Source organism: Pinus tabuliformis, chromosome 6 (genome assembly GCF_031772625.1).
Source record: "Pinus tabuliformis cultivar Carrire ecotype Pingquan chromosome 6, CPIR1, whole genome shotgun sequence".
Lineage (NCBI taxonomy): Eukaryota > Viridiplantae > Streptophyta > Pinopsida > Pinales > Pinaceae > Pinus > Pinus tabuliformis.
Window position 1 is genome coordinate 356,981,356 of NC_142292.1, and position 24,696 is coordinate 357,006,051.

The 24,696-nt window shown below is 40.3% G+C and overlaps 1 pseudogene across 1 annotated transcript in view; it reads right to left on the reverse strand.

Moving 5' to 3' along the window:
• Positions 1-24,696, reverse strand: part of LOC149258786 (subtilisin-like protease SBT6.1) — a 303,764-nt pseudogene that overhangs the window by 245,721 nt on the left and 33,347 nt on the right. The window contains exon 2 of the transcript XR_016256954.1: positions 20,458-20,586. The product of XR_016256954.1 is annotated as a subtilisin-like protease SBT6.1 (transcript). The remainder of the gene's footprint in view (positions 1-20,457; positions 20,587-24,696) is intronic.

Here is a 24,696-nt window from a genome sequence, read left to right on the forward strand (position 1 = left end):
AACTCCACAAAGGACACATAGAAACAGATAGAACTTGTATAAGTTCTTCCAGAATCCATAACCTTGAAAAAGGAAGAAAAAATATACACTCGAAATGTATCTTTAGATTTATATATTTTATTAGTTTATTGATTATATACAAAAGCTATAGATGTTCTTATATATGTGTGTGTTTAACCCCCGACGGTTTTTCAATCAGTCGAACCATTTCCTAATGCATGTTGCCAACAGGGAGGCCATAGGTCACAGGTTGAAACTTCAAATCTGGCCAAGTCCCTCAATGTTTACCAGCTGCTACCTCCCACCCAGCTTCAAATCTCCGCTAGTGACATGATGAGTTTTGATGCTTTGATGATTATTACTGTAATGGCTTCAAGCTTGAGAAAAGCACTCTTAAGTGAGTATAATTGTGGGTTGGCCTAGTACTAGAAATCTCATTCTTGCCTTCGGGCTAAGAAGGAGGTCTTACTTTCTTTGTTAAAAAAAAGATAACAAATCAAAATATATAAGAGAAAAGAAAAAAAAACTGCCTCACTTTCACTTTTATTTGCCTTTTCTTCACTTTCACTCCCTGATGCTTATTTTATTTTCAGTGTCCATTTTCCATTGCTAAGTATAAGTTTTAACTTTTGAGTCTTAACTCTAGATACTAATGACTTCAAACTGAGCCTTTGACTTGTCACTCTCTACTATTTTTGAATTTGAGTAATTTCAATTTACTATTTTAGAATTTAGTATCTACTATTTTTCTTAGTACTAATTAGATTCTAGAATGATGAATTTAAATCAATGTATTAGTATTTTACTATTTATGTTTCATTTAGGTTTATGAATCAATGTATTTCATTACTAAATCTGAACATGAATCATGATATATCATTTAAAATTTTGAATTTAGTGATATTTTATTGTCTATTGTTTGGTATTTGCAATGCACAATGATGAATTTGCATAACATGACTTGTTATTGTTGGCATTTTATCATCATCGTGATCATTATTATACTTTTAGAGACAGAGACCTTGACATCCCCCCATCCACCTTAAGTTTCCCCAAAATGTGGGGGTGCTTCCATATGTTGCCCATGTGTGTCTCCCCACTCCCATGCTCCCCCATCCCAGAAACCTGGTGGAACATTCTTTTATATTTCAATTTATAAATGAAAAAAAAAAATCAAATTTATGCATTTTTTAGTATTCATCTCCTTTGCCAGTTCGCGGGGGTTAGTTCAATTGCCAGTCACCATGTTATGAAATATTATGTGAATTGTGAGATTCAAGGTTCAAATCCCCTGTGGGTATTTACCACACAAAAAAAATATTCACCTACATTGCCAATATTTTTTAGTTTTCCCACAACAATTTGGTACCCAGGTCGAGTCATTCCTGAGTTCAAGTTCTGCAACACTGAGTGAAATGTTTCAAAATTTAGCAGTTGCATATATAATACAGCAGAACTTTTCGGACCTCTAAAGTTCCAGAAAATTAGATCTGTGATCTTCACAAATTCAGAAGTTTGCAGAATGAAGAATTTTCTAAACAAACTATGAATTGTTGAAATTCACAAGAAATAGAAGACCAACAGTGAACAAACCAGCAAACCCGAATTCAATCAAAGATAAAACAGCAGCAGCAAATCAGCAGTAGTACACTAGAAAGAGGGCACTGGTGTCAAAACGAATGATACACAGCCATAACCATAATATTACACAACCATAATCATAAGCGCGTCAAAACAAGTGATACACAGCCATAACCAAAGCACTATAACAGCCAAACAGAGTGCAATATAGATAAGATAATTATATTAATGTCTGACGAATGACCACAAAAGTAGATAAAGTGACTGAAGTGTACCAGTATGAATACAAAGTGGAGAGAAAGCACAACTCCTAGAAAATGCCGAAAATAATATTAAAAAAAAAGCCTACATAAGTATAACATCAGAAAAATATGTATAAAGCTGTAACAAATGCATGGAAATACCCTTAGGGTTATTATTAAGAATCAATCACATGAATGAATAAGACAAATGAGTGGTATACACCATCCAATAGGTAGGGTGCTAGCCTCAAGGAGTTTGACTAAGTTGACCCAGATACCAATGTTCCACCAAGTTTCCAGGAAACAAATTCTAACAATAACAATTCATCCCATGCCAATTCATCATTGTGGAAAGTAAATAGTAAATAGTAAAATAGCACTAACTGAAAATTTGTAAATATTATAAACATGACCCAGATTAAGATTTAGTAATGAAATGCATTGATTCATAAACCATAAATGAAACACAAATAGTAAAATATTGATACATTGATTTAAATTCAACATTCCAGAGTCTAAAGAATGCTAAGAAAAATAGTATAAAAGTATAAAATAGTAAATTGAAATTACTCAAACTCAAAAATAGTAAAGAGTGACAAGTCAAAGACTTGATCTGAAGTCATCAATATCTAGAGTCAAGACTCAAAAGTTAAAACTGAAAATTTACAATGGACAATAAATATTGAAAATAAAATTAGCATCAAGTAGTGAAAGTGAATGAAAGGTAAATAAGAATGAGAGTGAGATAGGGTTTTTTTTGCTTTTTATTTTTTCATTTTTCAAGCCTTTATAAACAAAATTTTGGGGGGCACATCACGAAGCACCCCTCTTTCCAGGGGGGTGCCTAGAAGTCCCACTTTTGTTTTGGGGGTGGGGTTGGGAGTGGGGCACCCAAAAGCACCCTTTTCCATGAGGGATGCCTAAAAGCACCCCTTTTCTGGAGAGACGCCCAGAAGTTCCCTTTTTGGGAAAATGCATCCTTCACACCAAGGAAATGTTTCCCCCTACGTTTCCCCAAAAAGGGGATGTAGGGAACGTTTCCCCACGCATTCTCCCATTCCGGATCATGGGAAGCGTGGGAGGTGTTAGCCTCCTGTTGCAACAGGTGTTCATATTTCATGATTGACATTTTTACATGCCAAATATGTCATCTTTCATGCTGCAAGGTTCCATGTTTCCAAAAGAGGCCAAAGAAAAGGCCATGAAAGTGTGCCAGTCCAAGTGCCACTGCTGTATTCCAATTTTGATGACTTAACCATTTTTGAAGAATGTTCTATAGAAGGGAGGGCCAAACAGTTTAATCTTGGGCCCCTTAGGTTTCAATTTCTTGTTTTAGAATATAGAGAATTGATATCTGACCAAACAGCTTAATCTTGGCAGATTTGTAGATAGGTAGAGAATCAAAGGAGCCCAACTGCTTAATCTGGGCCCTTGGCAGAAATAAGGGTAGACTTAGATAGGAGGGCAGTGAAAAGAAAAATTGTAAAGCAGGGTCTGCAAGTCTAAGTGCACCCACCCAAAAAGGAGAAAAAATGTTAGGAAGGTAGGCTGGGTAGGTAGCTGTGTGGTTGCAGAATCATGGCTTGTGATCCATTTCATGTTGTCAAATGTCATATTTATTCAGATCACAAGTTGAAGGCAGTTTTCATCTGGAGGAGCTCAAGATGGATATCTCTAACTTCCCCATTCTCCCTTATCCCCAAATCACTCACTAACTTCCCTGAAGAGGTCAAGATCTGCTTGATTCCTCTTAGTTTCATCATTTTCCATTATATTTTCCTGAGTAAAGGTCCTCTTTGCTTAGGAGTCCTGTTGTTTCACTCTATGAGTCACTTTTCCCCCAAAATAGCCTAAGGTCACATACTTAGCGCTTTCTGGTCACCTCCATATTAACTACTAATTCTATTATATAGCTCCCTATCTATCCCCCCTTCCCCTACTAAAACTATGTATAAAATTCCCCTATGTACATATTCCCCATCCCCGGCACTATAGCCCTATTGTATAAGTTCTGGGAAATAACAGTCCATCTGGGGCTGTTAATTAGCCCATCCGTGTCCTGGAGTTACTCTGACATCTGGTCAGAATAACAACCAGTTCCCCTAAATCCTAACCCTGAAAAACCTATTTTTCCGCCTTTATTCTAAAGTTTTGCCTCTAAATATCTACCCCAGCGCGCAAAACCCGCAAAAACCCACTTTCCTAAGGTTTTAAACCCCCCCCCCCCCGCCATACAAAAAATTAAATATAGCGGGCGGGTCCCCGCCCTAACCTTCCGTCACCTTACCTGTCCCGTCGACCGTTAGATCTGGCCCGCCCAAGATCTACGGTGGGCGGGTGTTTTCTCGCGCCAACAGCCCGAGGGTTAGCGTCCGGGAGTTCGACAGTTTTACCGTCGTACTCCCGCCACGCGTCGCCCTCCCAGGTGTGGCGGAGCCCCCTCCTCCCAAACCGCTTCAGTGCAAAGGCGGTGCGCCCGAAACTGCCAAACCGCCCTCCCCTGGGTGACGTCAGCGCCATGTCCTCCACCCAGTGACGTCATCCTACAGCGTCATCTGCCTGCGTCGGCCTCCTACCACCATACTGCCAACTCACCATTGCCACGTCACTGCCACCGTGTACCGCCACATCACTGCCACCGTGTATCGCCACATCACCCGTCATACACGCTGACGTCACCGCCGTACTGGGTCCCACCCGCTGACGTCATGCTGACATCATCAGCAAAAAAGGCGCGAAGGCGAAAATCGTGCTTAGGGAACCCGGATTCAAATTCTGAGGCAGTATTGGCTACAGGAAATGGGCCAAAGTGGAAAGACCCTCATCGCGCAGCCCCCAGCAAGCCCGAAAGGCGCAGAATGACCCGTTTTTCTTCGCGAAGCATTTAGAAAGGGGAAAACGCAGTTTTTAAAACAACAAAGGGCCGAACAGCGGCCATTAACTATTGATTTGACAATTTCAACACAGCGAAAGAGAGAAATGGCCCGATTCAACTGCGAAAGAGTATCAGAGGAAAGATGGAGCGAGAAAGAGTATCAGTTAGATGTTTTAATCAAAATCTTCATTTCCCAAGGCAGCTTAGCATTGAATGGCCTCCAACAAAATCAAATAAAGCGGTGTAAGCCCATTAAAGCTCTCAAATCATAGTTAAAGCATTTAAAGCCGCCGAACAGCAATGGATCAAAGCCCAAAGCACAATTATTGCAGAAACACTTCACCAAGCCACCAAGGACAACACATTAACTCAATTTTGATACGGCTGCCCTCAGCGCAACTCAAAGATATTTTCTTGCATTTATTTCTAGATAGGATTAGGTTAAAGTAATCATTTTCTTTCAGACCTGTTTAGGTCAAGTTGTAATAGACAATTTTGGATATTTTTTCCCTATTTATACCACCCTCTAGATTGTTTTAGGGGTTGGTTGGTTGATAATCTAGAGGAGAGACTCGCATGGGATATCTGAGATGTTTTACTTAATCAAAGATTGCTGAAAAGCTTTGGAGAAATGACTGTCTGCTCTGTGTCTAATGGTCTGAAGAATTGAATGTGGAATTCTTGTGCTGCAGTATGAATCAATAAGTGCTTCTTACCTCTGTTATTTCAATTTCATATAAGCTCAAGTTGCAGAACGAAGGATTGGTTTAGAATTTGCTTAGCTGCACTCTATGCTCAGTTTCTGTGGCTTTTTAATGTTTTCTTCTCGATTTAGGCATAAACATGAATTCCTTTGTGGCTCATGTTTGATCTTTTTCACATATGAATGACTGTTATCTAGGAATTCTTAACTGCTCCTAGATAGGGCTCATTTGTTTTCTTTCTGCTAATCTAAAAGAGAGATTCTTAATTGCCCCTCATTCATTAGCCTTTAATCCATCTCTTTTACCCTAAATAATTGTTTCATATACAGCTAGCTTGCTCCATTTTCCTTCTGGCGACCAAGAAAACGCACCAGCAGCCTACTCCTTGACTCCACACCCAGTGGTTCTAAAACTTTCATGCTATCCCTGCCTCTTGACCTGAAAGTATCATCCTTCCCACCAAAACTTAAACAAAACCCCCTTGAACTCAATAGCTAGCCTTAAATCATCTTCAACAAAGCTAAATCAGAAAGAGAGAGCCCTCTCTGATTGCAGGTGGGCTAGAACCTGCAGTCCAAAGACTGGTCTGTGGTTACCTCAGCCGTATCCTTTTGCGCTGATCAAAAGGACAACCTGAGTGATAACAGGAGGTGTGCCCCCCACCCTGAGGGATGTGTCCCCATGGAACACTCAAAAAACAAAATGGTAGAAAATTTCTTCATTGTAAGACTAAAAGAATGATGAAACTCCTAAAGACAGTAATTATAACCTGGGAACAAAATTTGAAGCAGAAGAAAAATTATAATATATAAGGAAGAAAACATGTTAATGCTGCTATAATGTTGAGATGACTAAACAGACTCATTGCACCAAAGGCAATTAACATATGAAACTTTGGGATTAAAGGACTTCCTTGTAATATCCTCAATGGAAAATTTTGCAAAATTTTCAACAAAATTCTTCACAGGGATATTTCATTCATCCAACATAAGATTGACATGTAAAATATAACAAATAAAGTGTCGCAACTCAACAATATGATGGACAGAAATAAGAAGAACAAGATAATCTCAACTTTTATTATAATAGATAATCTGCAGTTTACATGTGCTACAACCAAAATAGCTGAGATGAAAAGTTGGCCTCCAAGATAATTTGTTGCACTGCACCGGCCCTCCAAACTGACATAAGCTGCACTGCTAAGCCCTCCTATGAATTTTGGATGAATTCACCAGGGGGAGATGGGTACTCGTCCAATCTCACTAAATCACCTAAGGGTTTTCATCCTAGGGCTACCAATGAAGTAGAGAACCAGGTCCTCCAACATCTCACACAAAAAGAAAGATCAAATCCAAGATGTCCCCTAATGGCCTCCTCTTTTTATAAATCTGATGGACCCCTCTAGAACCTCCTATTTTATTAATCATGGAGCACTTTTCCCTCTTTATTTCAATTAAAATATTCTTTTTATGGTAGATTGGCCACCATACTCTCTCCAATCACTGAAATCCACTTCTCAGCATCCCATCTTGTAGATCTTCTCGTTCTGCTTCCAACGAGCTATTACACTGAGGAGTTCCATCAATTAATCCTCTTGGAATGCCACCTCGAGCATAATTAATTAAGTTAGGCCCCATAATAATGCAATTTTTTGAAAGTTGTCAAAATGCAACGGAACAAAAGACAAACTATGTGGGTGATGGAATATGTCAAGCGAATGCCATCGAATCCCATAAAAACCCCTCAAAACTCCCTCGGAACCCCTAATGACATAAACCTACTCCCATGATCTAGCCATCCCGTGCCCTGGAAATCCACCCTGACTATACGAGGAGGAAAATAAAAATGGGGATATGACAAATCTTCCTGCCCTCAAACAATCCACACCTATCCATTGTAGAGGCATCAATAAACTAATACCAGGATCCCATATGAACCACTGGTTCACGTCATGCCTCCAAGCAATCCAAACATGATTGGATCCCTCAATACCTGGATCCTATGCCCATATTTGCCTCAACCTGATACCAGTAGACCCACCTAGATCCCAATGCCACCATGGCCAATCGTCGCCCAAGTCCAATGGCTCAGACTGTGCTCTGTCTCCGACTATAATTATTGCTCCATCAAGCGAATACTAACTCATTACCTCTCTCCAGTCCAACCCCTGACTCAATTCAGTGCTAATCCCACTATCCTATTGTCGGGATCGAATGCTGAGGAGTTGTTGACCTGTATCTCACTGCGAACTGGGGCATGTAGTATCTGACATGCCTAGGGATCCTCACTCTACTACACCCCTAACTAAGAATATCACACTATCAATAAGATACCAACTCATGATCTGTCGCCAATCAATCCTGTGGAAGGATTGGATGCATAGGCACCTATATATGTGATAAGTCCATCGAGAAAACCCTGCCTCTCTCCCTACAATGGGTATAAGTAGCCAAACTGTGTTGCAAGCCCTATATATGTAGTCCTGGAGAGGATTGCTCCCTAAAAGCACTACAACTCTGCCAGCGTCTTGTGCAAATACCTGCACCTCATCATTGGGTCGGGCCAAGGATGGATGCACCACCATCTCAAAAGGATCCACCCTCATCTGGCAGGAAACTCCACACTCCTCCAGTCTACCAACCTCCTACAAAACTATCCCGTCACACTTTTGCACCTCCTGAGGACATTTGTCTGCCAATATTGCCACCCTGCTAGTTATCTGTACATCTGCCTACTCCTCATCAATAAATGGCCCCAAGGATGGTTGCCCATCCTCCTCCATCATGGGCTCAACATGAACCTCCAACGGCCTCTCCCCAAAAGGCCCATCATGCATATTGTGCATATCATCCTCCTGAGTTGAGGCATGCTCCACCATATGTTGCTCCTGCTAAATCATCACTGGTGACTCATCTTCCCGAATGTCTCCCATAGGGTCCACTGACTGCTCACCATACACACTAGAATATAAATTTGGCCTGCTCATGCTCCACAAAGACACCCTCGTATGATCCCATGGACACATCCAAAGAAAAGTCCTCGTCCTAAAAGACAGAAGGAATATCCTCCTACTCTACCTCTGCCATCTCCTTTGCATCTCTCAAGCATGAGTGGTCAGGTCCCCAAGGTTCCTTGCAAGTGAAGCAAAGACCCTTCCTTCTCAATTCATTCTTGCTACATGGTTGGTCACCATAAATCCTCTGCAACTCTTCGTGGGCCAACTGTCTCCTAAAGAGTCCAATGTTTTTCTCAACTAACCTTTCGGCTAGTCCATAAGCAGCAGGTGAGACCAATTGTTCCTCCCTACAAATGACCAACAACTTAGACTGTAACCTCCCGCAAATGGCATCATGGCCTCCCATACATGAGGACAAAATGGACTACATGTGTGTCATGATTGTATCAGGATGATGTTTCCTAATGCTAAAGAAGCATTGGAACATCTACAAGATCAAATTGTCACACTCCAGGTCAAACATGAGGTCATAAGATCTAACCAAGGCCATGACTTCTAGAATCTCTAGCCTCTTCCCAAAGGTAGAGCCCTCACTGTTATCCAAATCCTAAAAGGTCTCCACTATCAGTCTGAAGGCTCTCCTCATAATCTCATCAATCAAGATACTACTAAGATATAGGTGCGGTCAGCATCATGATACTACTAAGATAAGAGGCCACTAGAAGTTTGACTCCTATACAAGGATGCTCCAAAACTTTGTGTTGTTTCAGAGCAAGCATGGCTGGTTTTAGAGTCTAAATCAAGCTCTTTCCATTCGACTGATGTACCTTGGAGAGGAATGGAGCAAGTTATTCTAGTTTGAGAAGGGCCTTTGTTGTAACCCCCATACATCTCAAAGCTGTTCCAAGTGTATAAATTTTGGGTCCCAACTCATGTTCTTTTTGTGGTTGTTTTTGCTGTAGCATATAAAGTATCTCTTTGGACAATGCTCTGTTGATTGTTGCTGCTAGTTTGTGAGGGGAGATGATGAATGTTTTGTCCATCTTGACTTAATGGTGGCAAGTACATCAAACTCAATAGAAGTAAAAGATAGCAATTGACATAGACCTCTCACCCAACTCAGCAATGGCCTGGCATTTATACCAGCCCTTATGTACAGCAAGGAAGACAACAGACTCTATGACCAATAACAATATGCCCAGGAAAAATTCATCACAACAGGGCAACTTATGATAATGTGGGTATCTGACCTTAACCAAATCCTCACTGGTATTCACAGAATTTAAAGAAGACTGATACAAACAAACCCAGAAAATTTTCATGCAAAGCATATGGTCATCACTGAAGGGTTCTTTGTTGAAGTGCCCAAGGGAAACTTTCATCAAACAGTTTGCAATATTGTTACTGTAGGTGCGATTTTGAGTTGATATTCAAGCATATGAGGGTAGTCATGCAATTAATGTAAATACAGGGACAACCAAAATCGTATTAATACCTTGACATGACAGCAGTAATTAATGGTAATAGGAGAAACCATGACATCGCCTCCAATATGATATTCAACATTTTTGCACTGTTGTAGCAAATGCCCTAGTGAGTCGATTTCATACCATGTTGTCTTTCCACCTCTATACAGCTACCAAAGGGTACACTTAGCTGATAATGTCCACGTACAGCCACCCAACCAACTGTGTTTCTCTTAAAATAAAACACATGCTTTCGATGTTGGAAAAGACACACACGTCCAACAGGGAAGAGATGGCTCTACTCTATGCAAACAACAGTCTTGTCTCTCTTTAAAATGCACCCAGCAATACAAAAAAGGCAGTGGCTTCAGAGCATAAGGAAACACGACTAACTCAACTCCAGTTTCGAAAGGAAACTCCTGCCCTTTACTTAGTTGTAGATCCACCAGTGATTCCAGTTAGTGTGATAATGTGGCTCTTGACCAAATCGACCCTTATGCTAAGAGAAAATGCGGCCAGCCAACAAGCAACTCGTCCCTGCTACAGATTTACGAAATATGATGCCAAGAGAAAAATTTAGATCTGGGAAACTACTACTTGATCTATAGCTCTGCGCTATCACATTCTCCACATATGGTAGTGTTAATTTTAGGATAACAGTGATATGTTCTATGCTTAGAGCAATTTTACCTCAATTTCTTTACAAGCCCAATATCAATATCCAGTTTAGCAATCACATCAACATGATAGTAAAATGCAGATAGAACAAAAGACGAGCCAAGACAGGAGGACACAAGATATGGCACCAGCCAAGGACAAACCCCAATGTGGGGAAACCCTTGATCAATTCTTCTTATAATTCTTCAAAAGTTCAGTAGAGAGAGAGTACAATGTATAATATTCACTTGCCCAATTACAGTGAAAATCTGATCAGTCAAATAGAAGAAACAGAAAGCCCTAACCAGAAAGTCAACACTGGTCAGCAGGGCAGAATTCTTCCTCAATTCAGCTCGGTCAAACCCATTCAACTTCAACCTCCAACAGCAAGTTCAATCAGCCCAAAAACAGTCTGAAAAGTCCAGTCAAACCTGGTCAACAAAAGTCAACGCAGCAGCCAGCCCTAGCACAATCAACACTGGTCAAACAGAGGTCAAACTGCCTCGGATTTTATGCCCAGAACTGCGACCTACTCAAACAGAAATCCTCCACCCAAAACTGCACTCAAAACAGGTCAACGCAAGTCAAAAACAGCCTCTGCAATTTCGGTCAACTATAGTCAACGGCTGGAACAGAAAACCCTTCCTTTTCTTCGCACGTGTGGAGAGCAGCCTCTGAATTTCGTACCCAATCAAATGAAGGAGAGAGAAGATTGTGAGTGAGTGAAGTGTCCAAATGAGGAGGAGGCACCATGTATTTATATGCAAACGTTGAGGATGAATAGACGTGACTGTTGGGCTTCTGAGCCTACATGAATTCGCTGTTATGTAAAAAATTAGTTTATTTTAGGTTATTGTTTAATTTTAGGTTTAGTTAGATGAAAGGGCACGATCATAAGGTCATGCCCTTTCCCAAAGGGTGTCCATGGCGGTATTTAAGCCAGGAGCCCCATTGTAATCAATCATCATCTGTCTATTCATCATTTTTAATAAAATATTTATATTTATATATTCTGCGTATCAAGGTTTTTCCGTTCCATTGGTATCAGAGCGAGTTCGTTCTTCGGGCTCTATTGATCTGCACCCCTGTCCGTTGTCCGCTGTCCGCCGTTATCTGCACACTCTGTCCACTGTCTCTCTGCCTGACACCGCCCTCAATCCACACCACGTCCGATACATACATACGCTGCCACTAGTGCGATTCGTTGTCATCTGCCTGGCACCGCCCTCATTCCACACCACCTTCGATGCATACACACGCTGTCGTCTGCATCGACTAGTTCCGTGTAATCCTTTTCGCTGCCGCCAATTCCGTCAAAAATAACCCTCATCCTCGATAACTCCTTCCGCATTTCTCATTCCCTGCCTCCTTTCGTTTTGCATTGTATCGTGTCCCCACGATCCTCCCATCCAAATCACCCAGAGTCGTTGGACAAACTCGAACCGTCGTTTTAGTTTCGGTCAAACATTTCATCCCTCCATCATAACCGTCGTAACCCTTCAACATAACATTCGTAAATATATTAGTCATATAACAATTCTTTATTATATAATTTGTTATAAAGTTTATATAATAGATTATATAATAATTGTTATATATATAATATATATAATTTAATTATAAGTTATATTATAACTTTAATTTATATATATAAGATTAATAATTATAATTTATAATTAATTAAAATATATATATATATATATTATTAATTAAATTAAATTATTAAATTAATTTAATTTAATTATTTAAAAAAAAAGGAAGGAAAAATATTTTAGCTGGCAAATAAATACACGCCTCCGCAAACCCGCTCAATGTCGACAATGACAATGGCGGATTTTCAAAAAAGGTTGTTGGATGCAGAGCAAAAGATAAATAACAACCACGACGAGGTCAGTAAAAGATTAGATGAAGTCGAGAGCAAGCTGGGGGAGCAAGCGGACAAAATAAAAAATCTTGAAGATACGACAAATCGAATAGAGATAAAAATGGAAAGTCAACATGTCCAAACAGAAGTAAACTTCAAAGAGGTCTTAACAATGCTAAAAGTTCTGTGTAAAAGGTCGAATTGTATGCCCGAACAACTACTGAAGGAAGGTGAAGAGAATCAAGAACACGTCTCGTCGGATTCAACTAAGTCCACAGACTCTCATGACAAGGTTGAATCCCCAAAAAAATCAGCGACACCCCACCAAGAAGCAAGTAACACAGTCCTTACAAACAAGCAACTCTGGGATAACTTTACCAATCAACACCCTTTTTTCGCTCAACCAGTGGCAACATACCAGCGAAGGGCAAAGGTTGAGATGCCTAAATTCGATGGGAACGAAAAAAACAATGTTGCATGGATAAAATAAAGCAGAAGAATACTTTGAGATATATGACATCACTGACAATGACGAAAAGCTCAGACACGCATCCATGAAAATGGAGGGAGAAGCATATAACTAGTATATGTGGTGGAAAAAGACCACACACGTCATTAGCTGGAGGAGATTTAAAGATGCATTCTTCAAAAGGTTCCAAGGTGTAAAGGAAGAAGAGTTCTTTTCAAAACTCATCAAATTACGACAAAAAGGAAGTGTGGACGAATACACTCAAGAATGGGAGACCTTAGTAACACGAGTACCTGGGTTATCCGAATCTCGTCTAATTCAGTCATACATCTCGGGACTCAAAACCCATTTACAAGCAGAACTTGAGATGCATGATATTACATCTATAGAAGAAGCAAGACGAAAAGCAAAAACAGCCGAAAAGAAATCCGAACCAATATTTTGGTCAACAGTGGAAAAAGCTTATGCAAGACGAAGGATACCCCAGTATGTGGACTCAAATAATACAAGATATGTTCCACCACATCGTCGTGAAGATGAAAAATCTAATGTGGAAATGCAAAGGATAAAAGAGGGTAAATGTAAACGCTGTGGTGAGAAGTGGGACCCCAAACATAGATGTGTTAAAGGAAAAGAACCAAAGAACCTATATAATTGTGAAGCAACCAATGATTCAAACAGTGAAGATTATGACGTAGAAGACACAGAAGACGCTCCAGAATTTTCACCAGAACTAGATGATGGAAGTATTCCACAAGTATCATTATCAGCTATGACAGGTATATCACAACCTCAGACTTTAAAGTTAAAAGGACACATAAAGAAGAACAACGTAGTGGTTCTCGTCGACTCTGGAAGCACACACAATTTTTTAGATACAACTGTGGCAAAGAGACTCAATATATTTTCATTTCCCTTACCAAACATGAAAGTGATGATAGCTAACGGTAAGAAGATTGAAAAGGTGGGAAAATGCCATAAGGTTAAATTGCAGATTCAAGACTTCAGTTTAGAGTCTCCGTTTTTCACAGTACCGTTAGGAGGAGTAGATGTAGTCTTAGGTATCCAATGGCTACGAACCTTAGGTACTTATGCCGCTAACCACCAAGTACAATTTATAAAATTCAAATGGGGAGGTCAAAAGTACAAATTACATGGGTTCCAAGCACCAGAAAATCATGATGTATCATCATCTCAGATGATGAAGCTGAGTCGAAAAAGAGCACCTACTTATGCAGTACAATGTCATCAATTAGAAATGTTATCTGCAAATACAACCAGAGAAGAGTCACCAGAGATACAAGATCTGATTCGGAAGCATGAAAAAGTATTTCAAGACCTACCTATGAAGATGCCGCCTAATAGGGAAATTGAGCATACAATAGAAGTCAAGGCAAGACCAGACCCTGTTAACATCAAGCCATACCGATATCCACATCACCAAAAAACGAAACTTGAGAGATTAATCCAAGACCTTTTAAAATGTGCGACCTTGATCATCTTAGAATATCTGATCAAGTGGAAGGACTTACCCGAAGAAGACGCTTTCTGGGAGAATGAATCATTCTTCAACAACATCCGTCGTTACTTATGCTTTGAGGACAAAGCATTTTTTTGAGAGGAAGGCAATGTTATGTAAAAAATTAGTTTATTTTAGGTTATTGTTTAATTTTAGGTTTAGTTAGATGAAAGGGCACGATCATAAGATCATGCCCTTTCCCAAAGGGTGTCCATGGCGGTATTTAAGCCAGGAGCCCCATTGTAATCAATCATCATCTGTCTATTCATCATTTTTAATAAAATATTTATATTTATATATTCTGCGTATCAAGGTTTTTCCGTTCCATTCGCTGGCCAACCTTGACAATTTGTCCATAATCAAAATAAATTCATAATTCCATTTGTATATGTCAGAATGGAATGATCTTTAGATCAATCCTACACCTCGGAGAGAGGAATCCAATAAAAATATGAGCTACCTCATATGAGTTGTCCATTGTGAAGTTTGGCCCTAGTTGCCAAATTTAATCGAACCCCTGGACAAGCATTCACCGCCATTTGATCTCACGCACAACAGCTACTACAAGTCCTCACGATACTTATTATTGATACAACTATCAGCTTTGCGTACAGGGATATGGTTGACTTTATAACACATTCATTGTGTTGACCAATCACACCATACAATAGTTGTTTAATTATTGCGTAGTGAAATGCTCTAGTTGCGTCTTAACTCGCGTTGAGGGAATGATTCAACGCTCAACAGCAGTCCATGCGCACTGCTTCAGGCTCATGACTTTGATCACACATATTCACTACATTTGGCTGTCACGTTTGGCTTCCACCTGAATCAACATGCTCATAGCAATTTTTCTGTAAATTTGACCTTCAATCCTTACACAATAGGCCTTTTTCCTCCCCGCTGCTTATGGTCACATGCGAGGCCCCTTCTGTGTAGTGTGTGTCTCCCAGTAAGTAGAACGGCCCACCACAATCATCACTTAATGAGTAGTTCAACATTTTTGAAGAGCCCACACGATTGGATCCGATAATGATCATATGTTGATGATATGTGCGTCTGTTTTGAAATGTCGGTAGGCTGCACCAATTAATTATTCGACCCTAGTAGAAACCAAAACATGTGCAAATGCGCTCAGAACTTCTAAACAGAAACCTTCGCTTTGTCTTCACCGATTTGGCTAGAATGCATAATTGTTTCATCTTCGTGCATTCCAACCAATGTGCTCTAGGCTTCAGTTACTTGGCTTGTGCATGAGAGGGGTTCATGGCCTTCCCCATTAGAATGATGCTCACAACCTATTGTATAATATACTTGGCTTCTAATTGATCTCAACCTACACCAAGAGTTGCAATTTTGGTCCTGAAGAAATAATAACTCAGCCCTCAAGATAATTACGACAAATGATTAGCGACAATAATATGGTCTCAGTAACTATAATTGTCTCCAGCAAAAATAACCCACGAACTTGATTGCAAATATGTCAAACTTGGCATCATTATGATTTACACCCACAACTAGCCAAAATCATGCTCTGATACCACTATAATATCCCAAATGGGAAATTTTGCAAATTTTTCAACAAAAATTGAGACAACCGTAAAGCAAATGTAAATACAGTAAAGGGGTTTTTATCATGAGCCTGTAATTAATTTCCTGAAATTTTACAGAATTAACTAACAGAACTGCTGAGGGTACCTACCTGTGCACCTGCGGTTGATGATGCCTCCAACTCCCTGCTTCGGTTACCAAAAGACCGAATCCACCCAGCCAAACTGAGCAAAACCTCGCTACTCAGTCCAGTAAGCTTCTTAGTTGAAGCAGACTGTTCCCCCGTGCCCAGAAACCTCAGAACAATCCGCACTCTTCCTGTTGGTAACTTCAGTTTATGGATGTCCTCCCTTCTGCAGTTTCCCCTTCCTCCGTTCTTTTCCTTCCTTCCCGGCCCCCTTCCAAAATGCTTCTCGGTGGTTTATATCTTGTTTCTTGGCGGTGGCCGCTCTTCCACCAGCAGCCCACCGCTTAGCCTCCTGGTGACACCCTTCCATGTCACGTATCATCTATATTTCTTTTATGGTCACGTATATATATTTCCTTTATGATTTAATAATTATATTTCTTTTATGATTTAATAAATATATTTCCTTTATGATTTAATAATAATATTTCTTTTATGATTTAATAAATATATTTCTTTTATGGTTTAATATAAAGATCATAAGCCCCGGATGCGGGTGTCGAGTCGAGAAGTACAGGCACGCCACATGCAGCGCATGGGCTGCCTCGTGTAAATCCTTTAGCTCCCCGATGGAGGCCGTCGTATGGCAATTAAGCCACCCAAGTTGATAATGCATTCAATGAAGAAGAGGCGGGGTAGATGGAGGAGCAGGGCGGCATTAATGTGCACCTGCAACGAGAATTTGGGGGAAAATATCACAGGTTTGATGGCTCGTTCAAGGCATATTGGCCTGAGGAAAGTTGGCGGTCGTGGAAGCATAGCAAGCTCCGGCCAAGCACCGTTTCATTCCCCTGCAGCCTGGAGAATTGTCTTGGTGGCCATTCTGGTCGCTGGGTTGGGAGGAGATGGCAATTTGATGCTTTGCAGCATCAAGTCTGGAAAAGAAATTGTTGGCTCTCAAGCGAAGGTAGCCAAGGGGAAAGCTGGGCATCTGAGAGTGAATTGGAAGGAAACTGCTGCTGCTACCAATTCCAGGTTCACCATCGAGTATACAGAGGTAGCTTTAGACTTACAATGGCTAAACTTCGCGAACGACAGCCATGCAGAAGAGGCCCATCTAGAGGGTCCTCCTCAAGATCACCTGCAGCAGATGAGCACCACCACTGCTGCTGCTGCTACTGTCACAGGAGAGCTAGAGCAACCCCGCTTCCCATTCGACAATATGTGGAGGTTGGGGGTTCCTGTGAAAGGAAAACGGAGCTCCCGGCTTTCGGTTCCGTGGTTTTCACCTTGCCAAGCACCGAGGATAATGCAGGCGTTAACGCTCACATCTCCATCATGTTTACAAAAATTCCAGATGAAGAACATCTCCAGGACCCGCAGGAAAAACAACTGGAAGACTCAGGCAGAGAGATCAGTCTTGGAAAAGAACACTCGTCTGTGGAAAAGAACGCTGCTGAGGTGCTTCCAGCGTCTGTTGTTGGAAGCAAGGGGGAATCAAGTCTGCAAGACCGCTTCCCTCCGATGGCGCCACCTCCTCCAAATGTGGAAGAAGATACATGGCGGAAAATGTGGGAAGGGCGTGCGGAAGGTGACGGGTGGGCTTATGTCGTGGAAGATCCGAGCCTGGCTGAGGCGGCAGATGCATACTTCGCGTCCATCCAGCCATCTTCAGTTCGTCCCCAAGATTGAAGCTGTGGCGGGTAACGTCTTGATTTTGTCTTTTGGTCCTCTGGCTTTTGCTTCCTCTGTCTCAGTCTTTTGGCATTCGCTTCTTACTTCTTGGTCCTGGTTAATTCTGAGTCTTTGGTCATGTCTATGGTCTTGCCTCATCATTGGGAAGTCGAATTGGATAGCTGACATCAGTAACACAGTCACGCTTACATTTGTCAGATATAAAGGTCAGACTATCTCTGCTGCTAGCCCCTGCGTGGGCAATCATGTGTCTAGTTTATTGTCTTGAGAGTTTGGTTCGTTGCTGCCCCTGTATGGGTTTTTTGTTTTCATGGATAATTCAGTTTGGTTTTGGAGAAGCTGCCCCTGCGAGGGAGCTATAAGGTTTACAGTCAGGAGTCCCAGGGCTACTCTTCAGGCTCTGGAAGGCATGTCATGCAGTTTGTAATCTTTTTGTACATATAATATATTACTTAGATAGTTTTTACAGAGAAAAAAAAAATATAAAGATCATAAGGTTATGCTAAGTACCTTACTTTTAATTAATTTATTATATTATTATTATAATTTATTAATAATCTAAAATATATAATTATATAACCATCTTTTATGATTTAGCTTAATTTTTAACATCTATCCTTTTATTGTTATGTTTACATTATACATTTTAGATTTAGTATCTACCCATTATTCATGATACATTAAGCAATATGGGAATCGATGGGTGAATAGAACTTCTATTTGAGAAGTGTCATCATATTTAATACTTATAGTTAATTTAGTATATAAATATTAGTGCAGTGTATGTGACACATGCATATGTAGCTATCATATGCATGCATCGTATGCCTACTATTATTCGTGTGTTCTCTATATTTATAGATAGGTCGTTACAAAATTCTTCACAAGGAAATTTCATTCATCCAACATAAGATTGCCATGTAAAATATAACAAATAAAGTGTTGCAATTCAAAAATATGATGGATAGAAATAAGAGGAACAAAATAATCTCAGCTTTTATTATAATAGATACTCTGGGGTTTACATGCTTCTACAACCAAAATAGCTAAGATGAAAAATTGGCCTCCAAGATTATCTGCTCACTGGACCAGCGCTCCAAACTGACATGAACTACACTGCTAAGCTCTCCTGTGAATTCTAGATGAATTCACCAAGGCGAGATGGGTACTCGCCCAATCTAACTAAATCACCCGAGGGTTTTCATCCTAGGGATACCAATGAAGTAGAGAACCGGGTCCTCCAACCTTTCACACAAGAAAAAAGACCAAATCCAAGATGTACCCTAACGGCCTCCTCCTCTTTTTATAAATCTGATAGACCCCTCTAAAACCTCCTATTTTATTATTATTTTAATCATGGAGCATTTTTCCCTCTTTTTATTTCAATTAAAATAGTAAATTGGTCACCATACTCTATCTCTGACCACTAAAAGCCACTTCTCAGCGTCCTATCTTGTAGATATTCTCGTTCTGGTTCCAAAGAACTATTACACTGAGGTGTTCCATCAATTAATCCTCCCGGAATGCCACCTCGAGCATAATTAATTAAGTTAGGCCCCATAATAATGCAATTTTTTGAAAGTTGTTGAAATGCAACGGAACAAAAGACAATCCATGCGGGTGATAAAATATGCCAAGCGAATGCCATCAGATCCCATAAAAACCCCTCAAACTCCCTCGGAACCCCTGATGACATAAACCTGCACCCATGATCTAGCCATCCCGTACCCTAGAAATCCACCCTGGCCATACCATGGAGGAAAATAAAATGGGGATATGACATTCCTCCTGAGAACACGGACACCAACTCTAAGTGTGTCATCTTCTCACTCTTCTAATTAAACAAATGTTTCCCATGGATGAACTTTTCAACAGTTTGTTCGATAAAGTTGTCATGATGTTGATGTTATTATACCCCATGTATATATTCAAGAATTTAAGCATCAAGTTTCTAAGATAGGTGGCAAACTCTACAAAGACAAACAAACAAAAAACTCAGAATTCATGTTAACTGGATGTTAAGATGTTCCTCGAAGATATCTGAGAATGGAAGAAACAGATCTAAAAATTTCAAAAAACAAGGCAATAAGCTCATTACAACCACTCCATAAAAGTATCCGAGGAATCATAAAAGTGCACTCTTAGATAACCATACAAGTAACAGAAAACCCATAAGGATTCAGAAAAGGTGGAAATGTATACAAACAAGAAGAAAAGTACATAAAGGACAAGAGCAATTTCCCAATGGGTCTTTGAAGTCTGATTTATGGTGATATATTTACAGTCCAGTAAGGAATCCTAGAAGTGCACTCTGGGATAATCATACAAGTAACGGAAAACCCATCAGGATTCAGAACAAGTGGAAATGTATCTACGAACAAGAACATAAAGTACAAGAGAAATTTCTCAACGGTTCTTTGAAGTCTGATCTATTATGATGATATATTTATAGTCCAGTAAGGAATTATGAATCAGATATAGAATCCATGGCCTGGATAAAAGTTGCTCCAAAATCTTGTCAGCCCAATCTCTTCGCATACTAAAATAGGAATGAACCCATTACATCACGTAACATAAAATAAAGAAACTTTAGTAAAAGGAGATAAAACATATTCAAGGGCAATGACTGTGTGCACATCAAAAAAAGGCAAGCTTAGTGTCTAAATTTTTTTCTTTCTAATCTGCTCCTTGCTGGCATGCATTAACAATAAGCAACATTAGTTCAATTCCTGCCCAGGATAGAAATGATACCTTGATGTTCCGGAAGTGTGGATGATCAGCTCTTATACCAGTATCAAATATTGCCATCTTTATGTTTGAACCTGTAAATCCTTTTCCCCACAGCTTTTCAGCTCCAAACATAGATGTGATTTGTGAACGCTTCCGACCATCACAAAACATAAGCAATATCAGAAAGAAGGATACAGGATTGAAAACTGCCAGATGACATTAAGATACAAGTCATCAAGAATAAACTGACATTAAGTAACCAATGTACATAAGGAATCTTTTTGCTTTCTTAAGAATCACAATGGATTAAATAAAGCAAGTCATCTCTAAACAGAATGTCAAAAAGGGGATAGCAATTGATAGCTGTGGAGGCTCAATGTATAGAAACTGAAGACTGTCCTTTTTCAGAAAATAACAGGATTCTCTCCTTATGTTTCATATGGTACAAAGATCAACATCAGACGGTAGTAGTAGTACAGCCAGAAAATTGGCATTCTGCTGGGACCAAAGTAGCCAGTTATCATCCAAGACAAGCATTGTACATTCCTATGCTAAATTTTCTACCCTTGTTTGAAGGGTATAAGCCACCTGAAATCAACAGGAAATAGGCAATACATCGTTGATGTAATAATTTATTCACTAATCATTACCTTCGTATGCAGTTTGATGTACTTTAGGTTATAAAGTTACGTCATGTTTATTATGAAATAAATAAATTAAGCTAGAAAAAGGTTTTACATAACTTACAAAATGCACACCTTGCCTCTTATGTATTGAGACAGTTTATCATTGAATAATCAAGCCAGACATAATTCTCTCTTCTGTTTCTGCTCTTTTTTTCTGCCTACGTTTTTGTTCTCTAACATGGTACTAGGGAGTTGTACTTGAGACAGGACAGTGCCCGGGTATTGATCTGCATGAATATGTAAACAGTGAAACTATTAACAGTTGTTCCAATCAGCAAGAACCCAGCACTGAATTTAAGGACCAAGAAGGGAAGAAACAATTAAAGTGGTTCTCTAAGGCATTGGAGAATGTCCAGTTGGAGGAGATTCCTCAACGAAGGGAGGAAAGTTCATGTGGGAGACTTATCAAAAGAGGTAAGAAACCTGAACGTGTTAATTATTCTTTGATAATTCAAAACCTTTTGAACCTCAAACCTATGACGAGGCCAAAGGCAACCAGACTGGAAGAAAGCAATGCAAGTGGAGTATGATGCACTCACAAAAATAAAGTGAGGTGTTCGAGGAATTAAATACTGCAAAAAACTTGGAATATAAAGATCTCCATTGAAGGTACAAGAATATATATTAAAATGTATGAGTGATAATGATCTTACAAATGAGAGTGAAGGCCTGCTTATATACCCTAGGTAGGTGCCTCTTCATGGACAGTCAAGTCCCATTTAGACATGCCTCTTCAACACTAATTACTAATTAATTAATCATTATTACAATTATCATTATTATTTATATTTATATTATCTATATATATTTTATTCATAACATTGCCTTCCTCCTCAAAAAGCTTTGTCCTCAAAGCTTGTTGATGAAAAGGCTTGATCTCTTTTGAATGTCTTCTCGTCTCGGAACTGTCATCTTTGTTGATACAGGTTGATATGATCCTCTAACTAATAAGCAAAATTGTCAGACTGAAAATGGATCTGACCATCCTAGATTAATTTTCTATGGAGTATTCTGATCACTGGGAATTTGTAACAAACTGTCATCATAGGACTAGATTGAGCTTACTTCAATATTCTTCAGAACATTAGTTTGTTGTTTCTGTTCTGAATGGTACAGATACATAGCTTGATTGAGTTGTCTACTCTCGTGATTCAGATGTCGATAGGGAACTTTTTTGGTTTTACTTTCCCTTATTAGGAGTGTGGCAATTTTTTTATTTTCTTCTGGTGAGGATGTTGTTGAGTTGGTTACAGAACCTTCACTTGGGATGTTTATCGTCTGCACTGCAACATCCAAGTGTGTATTTTCTTCAACTTGCTTGTCTACTTCTTGAGTTGTGACATTCACTGGATCGGTATTTATTCCCTTATCTTCAACCTGGACTGTTACAACTGGAGACTTTGATGCTTCTTAACTTGTTCTAACTTGTCTTTTAATGACTTCTTGTCCTTAAGCTTTTTGATTTGTGTTAATAATTTTTCGCTATGGTTTTTAAGCCGAGAAACTTCATTTTTTTCAGTGGTGATCTTATCAACTTCTCTTTGCATATTTTGTAGTACTTTTTTACCTTCTTGAAAAATTAATTTTGAAACATCTTGTATGTCTTCTGGCATCACTGAATTTGGCTTTAATGTAACATCTTGTAGTGTTATTTTTCTCTTTTTGTATGAAAATGTCAAAAACTTCTTTTTCGTATTCAGGATGAAGGAACCTAGGGTTTCCATCCAGGGTGAACCTAAAATAATGTCACCTTGATCGCTCCATAGGGTTTGAACTGAGTATCGCGATACGAATGTATAATCTCTAATGTTTAGATGTAAATTGGTTATGTCATAATTTTTGTTGTTATAACAATCTAATTTTTTGATTATATTTGACTCGGGAATCACTAATTGGTTTGCCATTTTAGGTTTTATATAATCTTTATCATCGACTGGCAAGATAGCGATAGTAACATCCTTCCCTGCAAAACACACTTTAATTATAAATAGCAATGAGGCATAGTTATATTTAGATTTTGAGAATCTTTCAGCCTTCATTTCTGAATTAGATGTCATTTTGCTTGTTAAGATGTTTTAAGTTGCCCCCGGATGCGGGTGGCAATTAAGGCATTTAAGGCTATGATACGGGGCGACGGCAGGCAAGATGGCCACTTGGCCCCCTGCAACCATTCCAAGACCAGCCTGATTAATCCTCACGGCACCTCGCAGGCGGCATTTAATGCCTGCTCTTGCCGAGGCAAAATCATCAACTGCATAACCATGGCTCTGGTGATTCACCCGATCATTCTCCCCCTATTTCATTGTGCATGCCCTCCGCAGGCGGAAGCGCCGACTGAGCGAACCAGCACGGGACGCAGATGCTGGCTTGTTTGCTGTCTGGATTTGGGTAATGGCTTCCACCATTCCCATACTAACTTCTGCTCTTCTGCTCAGTACTCTGGCTTCCACCATTCCCCTCAGCACTCTGTAAATTCCGCTCAGCATTCCTCTGTCATCTCTTCTTCCGCCCCCCTGACTCTGCAACTGCGCCTACCTCCACCATGGTCCGCCACCGCATGCGCAGCCGTCGCGGTGGCACGCGCGGCGGTAGCTCCCGCTCCTCTGCTTTACACAGCCACAATTCGGCTTCCCCTGCCTCCTCTGCTGAAAATCCCTACCTGTTCAGTGCTGCTGGTCATTATCCGAACACCAGAAGTGGTAGAGGCAGAGCCTGCCTCCATTGCTCCAGACGTGATGAGGCAGCTATGCGCACTACTACCTTCCCTCTACCTCCGCATCATGTCCCCCACACGACGCAGTTTCGGTTCTGGAGCTCCATGAATTGCCCGGTCATAGTCACCACCGTCTCCATCTGCATTTCTGAAGAGCCTGAGCCGCAAATACCCATGACTACTTCCCTGGAAGAGACGAACAGAGCTGGTCCAAGCCGGCACAGAGATAACATTGACGAGCTGAATGGTAATGGAGGTCGGCATAGAAGACATGGAAAAGCCATTGCTGGCAGCTCGCATGATGCTTCAGGCGTTCCTAGTGACACGCGGGCAGTGGACAGCCGTCTGGAGAACACGTTGCGCCAGCAGGATGCAGATGGTAGCAGGGAGGGAGGTCGTCAGGCTGAGGGACGTGGAGGGGCGGACAACCCGGATGACTGGGCATGTCCTGTCGTGGAGGTACCGCTCCGGATGACCTGGCTCCAGATGACCTGGCACCGTATGTCACTCCTGACAGGTGGCAATTCACTTAGTTCTGGTTTTTTTTGTCTTGCTTTTGTGTCCTCAAGGAAATTTGATGGCTGGGCGGTCCAGTCAGGACAATTTGTGGTTTTTCTGGGTGGTTTTGCTCGTTTTCAGGTTGGTTTTGTTGTTAGCTGATAGGCTGGTTTATTCAAGAACTTGTGGGTTAATTTTTGGATGTTTAATGGACTGGTTTCCCCTTTGTAGGGGCAGTCTCAGACATTTTTCATGGTTGTGTGCTAATTAAGGCCGGAACCCTCTACGGCCGGGCTACTATGTAACTTTTTTGTATTATATCAATAGATTAACCTTATTTAAACAAACAAACAGACAGAGGAA